Source organism: Panthera leo, chromosome F2 (genome assembly GCF_018350215.1).
Source record: "Panthera leo isolate Ple1 chromosome F2, P.leo_Ple1_pat1.1, whole genome shotgun sequence".
Classification (NCBI taxonomy): domain Eukaryota; kingdom Metazoa; phylum Chordata; class Mammalia; order Carnivora; family Felidae; genus Panthera; species Panthera leo.
This window is the reverse complement of record NC_056695.1, coordinates 30,809,499-30,818,612: the sequence shown is the minus strand read 5'-3', so window position 1 is coordinate 30,818,612 and position 9,114 is coordinate 30,809,499. Positions and strand designations below refer to the sequence as shown.

Genomic DNA, 9,114 nt, shown 5'->3' with positions numbered 1-9,114 from the left:
GGGGTGTGGGGGAGAAAACTGAAATCTTTGGAATGACTGATTCCTAGGCATCGTTCTTTCAGTTTGCCCAGATTATTAAGATTGCATCAAAATATCATTAACAGGGTCATTCCTTGTTTTTTGTTAGCATAACTCTGTGCAGCTACAGTTTTGATAATAATTTGTGGTTAAAAGATAAAATTGATTTCAAATTATACTTTTTATGGCAGTATTGAATATCCCCTCAGTAGAATAAATTTAATATTAGATGTGTTCTTAAAATTATTGAGCTATTCCCCAATGAGAAGTTTCTTATTGGTTATATTTCCTCTCTTTGAATCTCTCTACTTCACCCGAGACAATGTTCTGTGCCCCCCAGATCCTGTCCTCTCTTGCTGAGACAGCTATTTATCTCTCCATTTTCTTACCAGAAGTTAAATTCTAGTCTCAAATCTGCATTCCCCTTATTCATTAAAGCTCCTTTACTAAATAACATAAACCCTTTTGCAGGTTTTCTACATTGGGCTAATACCAAAGACTACAGGAAAGCTAAATTAACATCTTTCCTTTAAATGATCAAATACTTAGTCAGGGCCCTCTGAAGCCCTAGTCTCTACAGACAGAAGCAGCCCCATTTAAAAATGTATTCTCTTCACCCAGAGAAAGCCCAACGAGTCCTTAGTTCATTCTTTTTTCTTTAATTACATGTAGATAAGAAAACGTGCCAAGGATGCATAAATAATCTTTAATAGTAATAATAGCTACCAGTATTCAGTATATACACCATGTGAGCATGCATTTAAAAACAAATTATCAACCCTTCTCATATTTTATCCATCCTTCACAGATGAGGAAACCTTTGTTCTGTATGGTTTAGGTAAAATGCTCATGGTCTCTAAAACACTGAATGGTAGACGTGATATTCTAATTTAGATATTTCTGGCCAGAAAAACATGTGGGGAACAGAAGAATGGGTGACATTCTTGGTTCTGTCACCATCTAGCTTTGTGACCACTGGCAATTCTAACAATTCTGAACTTCAGTTTAAGCATCTAGAAAATGCAGGGATTAAAATAATCTCTAAAGTCTATTTAAATTTCAAAAATCTATGATTTTTCCAGGGAGACCTGTAGCAAGTATCCCCACTGTAATATGTGCAGAAGTTTATCTATTGCTTTATATTTTTTTTATTTTTTTTAACGTTTATTTATTATTGAGACAGAGAGAGACAGAGCATGAACGGGGGAGGGTCAGAGAGAGGGAGACACAGAATCTGAAACAGGCTCCAGGCTCCAAGCTGTCAGCACAGAGCCCGACGCGGGGCTCGAACTCACGGACCGTGAGATCATGACCTGAGCTGAAGTCGGCCGCTCAACCTACTGAGCCACCCAGGCGCCCCAATATTTTTTAACTATACTCATTGCTTATCAATACTTACTAAACTATTTAAATATGCTAACTTAATCAGCTCATAATATTAAGGAAACTCGCTAAATGTACCTGGCCTCACTCTTCCTCAGAGTACATTATTATGATACTCAGACTTCGATCTTCTCTAAGTTTGCTGCTATATGAAATTGTAAAATGCTCTTTCCACTTAGGAATGATTTCTTGAACACTCAATTTTATTTTATTTTATTTTTTTCAGTATATGAAGTTTATTGTCAAATTGGTTTCCATACAACACCCAGTACTCATCCCAAAAGGTGCCCTCCTCAGTACCTATCACCCACCCTCCCCGCCCTCCCACCCCCATCAACCCTCAGTTTGTTCTCAGTTTTTAAGAGTCTCTTATGCTTTGGCTGTCTTCCACTCTAACCTCTTTTTTTTTCCTTCCCCTCCCCCATGGGTTTCTGTTAGTTTCTCAGGATCCACATAAGAGTGAAAATATATGGTATCTGTCTTTCTCTGTATGGCTTATTTCACTTAGCATCACACTCTCCAGTTCCATCCACGTTGCTACAAAGGGCCATATTTCGTTCTTTCTCATTGCCACGTAGTATTCCATTGTGTATATAAACCACAATTTCTTTATCCATTCATCAGTTGATGGACATTTAGGCTCTTTCCATAATTTGGCTATTGTTTAGAGTGCTGTTATAAACATTGGGGTACAAGTGCCCCTATGTATCAGTACTCCTGTATTCCTTGGGTAAACTCCTAGCAGTGCTATTGCTGGGTCATAGGGTAGGTCTATTTTTAATTTTTTGAGGAACCTCCACACTGTTTTCCAGAGTGGCTGCACCAGTTTGCATTCCCACCAACAGTGCAAGAGGGTTCCCGTTTCTCCACATCCTCTCCAGCATCTATAGTCTACTGATTTGTTCATTTTGGCCACTCTGACTGGCGTGAGGTGATATCTCAGTGTGGTTTTGATTTGTATTTCCCTGATGAGGAGCGACGTTGAGCATCTTTTCATGTGCCTGTTGGCCATCCGGATGTCTTCTTTAGAGAAGTGTCTATTCATGTTTTCTGCCCATTTCTTCACTGGGTTATTTGTTTTTCGGGTGTGGAGTTTGGTGAGCTCTTTATAGATTTTGAATACTAGCCCTTTGTCCGATATGTCATTTGCAAATATCTTTTCCCATTCCGTTGGTTGCCTTTTAGTTTTGGTGGTTGTTTCCTTTGCTGTGCAGAAGCTTTTTATCTTCATAAGGTCCCAGTAATTCATTTTTGCTTTTAGTTCCGTTGCCTTTGGGGATGTGCCGAGTAAGAGATTGCTACGGCTGAGGTCAGAGAGGTCTTTTCCTGCTTTCTCCTCTAGTGTTTTGATGGTTTCCTGTCTCACATTCAGGTCCTTTATCCATTTTGAGTTTATTTTTGTGAATGGTGTGAGAAAGTGGTCTAGTTTCAACCTTCTGCACGTTGCTGTCCAGTTCTCCCAGCACCATTTGTTAAAGAGACTGTCTTTTTTCCATTGGATGTTCTTTCCTGCTTTGTCAAAGATGAGTTGGCCATACGTTTGTGGGTCTAGTTCTGGGGTTTCTATTCTATTCCATTGGTCTATGTGTCTGTTTTTGTGCCAATAGCATGCTGTCTTGATGATGACAGCTTTGTAGTAGAGGCTAAAGTCTGGGATTGTGATGCCTCCTGCTTTGGTCTTCTTCAAAATTACTTTGGCTATTCGGGGCCTCTTGTGGTTCCATATGAATTTTAGGATTGCTTGTTCTAGTTTTGAGAAGAATGCTCGTGCAATTTTGATTGGGATTGCATTGAATGGAACACTAAATTTTAAAGACTAACCTTTAAAATCCTTCCAAGCTTTTAACATAAACATATGATTTCAAACCTTGATTATATTTTCCAGAGTGATATAAAGGATTAAAATGATGAAACATTCAGACTCCACTTCTTCTTACAGTGGGTAAAAAAAAAAACAAAACAGAAGGTCAAATGCTCCAGGGTTAAAAGCCACATTTAGTAGCTTTTTAAACACAAATAAATTTCTTTAATATAATGAAGCCATGAACATGTCATTTTCGTACAAGGGGAGATGATCTCCAAATCAAACATAATGTTTACTAAATGTACATAATTATTCATATATATTTTTGATGAATGGAAATAAATATACCTCTTCTTTCCATCTATTTTTTTAAGCCAATGCCTAACCAATTTCAAATAATTTGCTACTATCCTGCTGCTGAATTGCCAGTAGATTCAAAAGATTGGTACACACCCTATCATACTGCGGGATGTGATGGAATAGGAAGTTCTTCATTATTTCCAAGTAAGTGATTGCAGTGATAGCCTCTTAAAAATTGTGTAATTGAAATACTAGCTGTATATTGCTTCAAGCAGGCATGCTTTGAACTGAATGCAATAAAAATCCTTTTAAAACAGAAAAGTATATTTCCTGATCTCTTCCCTTCCAGTCATCTCACATGATTATGATTATTATAATTTAGCAATTATAGAACTTTTAAAACAGATTGTGCTTAAGCTAAGAACTATTATTACCACCATATTCTGAATTAAGAATTAAGCAAAAAGATTTTATCACTGAGGCCTCTCAGCCACTCTACCTTCTGTTAATCTGAACACTAGAAGATGAAAAGGTCAGGCCCAACAACTATACATACTGAAAAGCTGTTTAACACAGCAAGAGACACTATTATAGGCTGGATACCAAGTTTGCAGTGTGAAAATGCTGAGCCACTGGCAGTTGTAGAAGTGAACCTTTCCAGATTTAATTAAAACTATACATGAAGATACTATGGACAATGAATCAGACACCATGACAATTACCACAGGCTTTTTGTACTTGGATGACAAAGGAAAGCTATCATTCGGAAAAAGATATTAATTCAGAAGATAATGCTGTAGAGCAAGTTTTTACTGAATAAAAACTGAATGCCTTTTTGCCATTTTCTGAATGTCTTTTGCTAGGATGGGAATAAATAGATGGTAGTTTAAGCATATTTTTACTTTCAAGTTTGTATTTTCTAAATATTTTTATAGCATTTAACAGTGGATGTATATATCCTGAAGCATTTGATAATGAAATTTTAATGTATATCTAACAACTTCATTCTCTAGGCTTTGAGAAAGGCTTCTAAATTACTATTTGTAATATTTATGAAAGTACTTTTTAAAAGACTATTTCTAAATAATCACCAATGACTGTGTGGCTACAATTAGTTTTGAGTCTGAAAGTGCAGTAAAGTGTAATTCTCTATAATATATATTTTCAGAAGTTATAAGTGATAGTAAGAACAGCTTTTAAATTCATTCCTCTGATGAGCTACTCTGTTCCTATTTCCAATAATTTTAATATATTTAAATCATAAGAGGTGAAAGAAAAACACAATTAAAATAGAATTGGTATCCGCCTAATCCCATTTCAGTTATTTCAGCTGATCTAAAAGAGAAAGTAAGAGCAACTCATTTCACAGAACATTCAAAGATCAACATTATATTGACTTTAGTATTATTACTGGTTAAAAGAAAAATCATTTATGTTTTACAGTTAGGCAATATTATGAACAAAGTTTTATTAGAATTATTTTTAACAGACAAAAATGTGGAAGAAGAAATTGTGCAAATTTATGCATATGCAAACAAATTATTTTCTTTTGAACCAGTCATAATCTGTGACAAAAATAGAATCAACCACTATTCTTGTATCAGGACTCTCTCACTGGCTTGTACATGTCCATCTTCATGTTCACACAGTGTGCCCTGTGTATGTGTGTCTGTCTCCAAGTTTTTCCATTCTATAAAGACACTAGTCATATTGGATTAAGGCCCAGACTAATGACCTCATTCTAACTTGAATACCTCTAGAAAGACCCAATCTCTAAATGAGGTCACATTCTAAGGTCCTGGGAGTTGGAACTTCAAAATGAATTTTGGAGGGACACAATTCAATCCATAATAAACAGGTTCAAGATCTTAACTGGAAATCTGGGATTTCTTTAAGTAGACGGTTATATCCACATTACTCTTCTCCTGTCTTAAAAACATGACAGAATAGTAAATAGCATTTATGTAGTTCTGCTGATGCCCTTTTACTTTACAGAACCCCTCTCTTACATCTCATTTAGAATGTTATGAAATGAATTCCTTACATGTTACCTGTTTTGTAATTGGGTTTTTTTACAGATATGCTTCAATATTAGGCATGTGCTCTCAAACACCAGGAAATGCTTAATGTTCAAAATGTAAATAATATCAATAATGAAAAATAAATGGTTTACTCTCTCAAGGATTTTTGGAAAAATTTACAAACTAAAAATCTTTTCATATAACCAGGAAACTTCTTTGCACATATTCACCACAAGAAAACTACAAAGTCATGAACAATATATTTACTTTTACTTTTATTTTTAATGTTTTTAAATTTAGTTTTGAGAGAGAAATAGAGCATGAGTAGGGGAGGGACAGAGACAGACAGACAGACAGACAGACAGACAGAATCTGAGCAGGCTCCAGGCTCTGAGCTGTCAGCACTGAGCCTGACGTGCGGCTCTAACTCATGAACCACAAGATCATGACCTGATCTGAAGTTGGATGCTTAACCAACTGACCAACCCAGGCACCCCTGACCATATATTTACTTTTAAAAAGTCAACGCATAAGGGGCGCCTGCGTGTCTCATTCAGTTAGTCTGACTTCGGCTCAGGTCATGGTCTCACAGTTCGTGGGTTTGAGCCCCACGTCGGGCTGTGTGCTGACAGTTCAGGGCCTGGAGCCTGCTTCACATTCTGTGTCTCCCTCTCTCTCTGCCGCTCTCCTGCTTGTACTCTGTCTCTTAGTCTCTCAAATAAATAAACATTAAAAAATTTTTTTTACTTTAAAAAAAGTCAACACATAATAACAAACTTTTACAGAACTTTGATAAAAGTTGCATAAAGTAGAATGGTACAAATGTTATTTACACGCTATTAAAATTCTTCTGAATTTCATGTGAATTATATCCCTAGTTTTTAAAATACTCCATTTGTCTAGTTTTTGTGCTTTCTGTGGATAGGAAAGTCAGTATTTAAAGCAACATTTGAAAATAGTATAGCATAGTCATAAGATGTCAGAGTCTATAAACTAACACATATGTTCAACCTCTAACTCCATCACCTAATTCCTGGATGACCTGTGGTAGTCATTTAGTTTCTCTGAACTTCAGTTCATCTTGTGCCAACTTAAGTAATGACATATTTAAAGTATTTAGAAGAGTGTTTGGTACATTGTAAGAACTCAACATGTCAATTTTTTACTCTTGAGATAAAGCTTGATTTTATTTTATCTCATTAGTCTATAATTTTGTTTCTCCTTTCAATTTTATGGAGAGCACATACAATTGTAGCATGGCTATATGAAGTAAAACTCTTCTACATGAATATAATTTTTGAGATGGACTTGAGAACATATTTTCTGACAATAACAAAAAACAGCAGAAAATGATAAGAATTAGATGCCTGTAGGGAGAAGTTTCCTTTCTTAATTTTTTAAAGGAAACCAGTTACAAGAAAGAAAAGAAACTGTTTTGTTAAAGCTTAAGTGTCAACAATATGTGGTATGAGACAAGGTCAAGTTTTCTCCTAAAGAAAAAACATAGGCAATAAATTCTGTGGTTTATTGGAAAGATAAGAACCTTGCCAGAAAGGGGTTGTGTAGCTTGAATGTAAGTATCACTTGTTTTATTTTAAGCTCATCTATTGTACCTGATATAAATGTCAAAGACATGACATGAATGCAAAGACTTTAAGAGCTCTAGTAACATAAGATCAGAGCTGGATAGGATTAGAGAGCTGGATCAAGCTTTCAATGCCTATAACGCTTATGGCAGAAATAATATTTGGATATAGAATTTAGAGGGTTTATCTTATAATAGAGAGTTAAAATCAGCTCGTCAAATTAATATTAAAATTAATAGTATAAGTCTAACAGGATGGCAAATGATATTTCTACCTTGAATTGAGAACATAAATAAAATCAAATTCAAAACAAAATCATCTCATTTCCCTTAGACAAAGCATGAGAGCAGCTAAATGCTTTTTACTGTGATTGTACTTCCTTCTTACTTCTCAAATCATGACAGTAGCATACATACTCTTTGAATAATGAAAATAAGGTCTTCCTGTTGCTGTCAATGTTGCTGTTTTCATTTCTCTAGCATTTGTCAGTTTGTTGATGAAAACACTCAGATTTTTATGTTTCTGTATCATAAACACAAATATGATGGATACAGACTTTTCACAGGTAGATGCACAGAATAAACTTTTTTTTTTTTCAACGTTTTTAATTTATTTTTGGGACAGAGAGAGACAGAGCATGAACGGGAGAGGGGCAGAGAGAGAGGGAGACACAGAATCGGAAACAGGCTCCAGGCTCCGAGCCATCAGCCCAGAGCCTGACGCGGGGCTCGAACTCACGGACTGCGAGATCGTGACCTGGCTGAAGTCGGACGCTTAACCAACTGCGCCACCCAGGCGCCCCCAGAATAAACTTTTTAAAAAAATATTGCACTGTATGTTGGCTAAAATTTAAATTAATGAAAAAAAATAAGAAAATGCCTTAGCCTTGCTGATTAGTATTTAGGTCAATAAGTCCTCTTGCTTATATGTTGAATGTTTCAGCAAATCAAAATGAAAAGTAAGTTGGTTGCATAAAAGTTAACATGCAGGAGTCCAACAAATGTTTTTGAATGTATAAAATTACTGGGTATAACATATATGGTATATGCTGAGTTGCAGTATCTATTATCTTATTGATTGCCATGTTAATTTGAATGAACATATTATCTTAGATGATTTGCATTGATTAATAATTGTCATAAATTATTTCAATTTATTTCATGACTTATGTGCTGTTGGTTGACGTTTCAATCTAAGAACTATGTTGTTTTAATATGGAAGCTAGTTTTGATGGCTGACTTTTTTCATCCTCCTTTTTTAGTATTTCTTACTGGTGACTATTAGATTAAAACTGACCAACTGAGAGATCACTTTCCTAATGCAGATTTTTATGAGCGCTCAAATCTGTCCTAACAATCTATGAAAAGATACACTGTTTCATACCTGTGGAGAATTATCCTGACTTTTCTGGACAGCTACTGTTCCTCAGCTTTCTAAAAGGATGGATTACACAACTTCCCTCTTACCTGGCTACCATACTTGACATTGTCTAGACATTACCCTTCCTGCTCTCACAGCCTTCTGGTGGTCACCATACACACGTCAACTTCAATCCAGTATACAAACTGTGAGGGGCAAATCCTTTATTAAAACAACAAACAGTATTAATTAGCAAGAAATTGTAGGTGAGTTCTATAAGGGAAAAACAACAACAACAACAACAACAACAACAACAACAACTGTGGAAGTCATAGACCATTTTGGATGGTAACACTGTTAAAGCAAAGGACCAAAGAGTCACTATCTGAAAAGAAACCAAATTCATGGTCTTTAAGAAAAGGTTTCTAGAAACTCTCCTTCCACTATTTATTCACTTGACTTTGATCCTACATAGCTTTCCCTTACTTCCCCTTTCTGATGGAAACCTTCTTGGAAGAAAATTCAATTTGACACCCCTTATGTACAGTCATCACTAATTTCCCTCATGGTATTTTCTCACTTCACACAATCCTAAGCAACCCCAGTACATGTCTCTGTAACCAGCCTCCACCCAAAGGAGACA

The 9,114-nt window shown here is 35.7% G+C and overlaps 1 long non-coding RNA gene across 1 annotated transcript in view; it reads left to right on the top strand.

Moving 5' to 3' along the window:
- Positions 1-3,609: 3,609 nt before the first annotated feature.
- The window catches only part of LOC122211187, a 52,633-nt gene continuing 47,128 nt past the window's right edge, over positions 3,610-9,114 (top strand). Inside the window, exon 1 of the long non-coding RNA XR_006198548.1 lies at positions 3,610-3,709. This is a non-coding gene — a long non-coding RNA (uncharacterized LOC122211187). The remainder of the gene's footprint in view (positions 3,710-9,114) is intronic.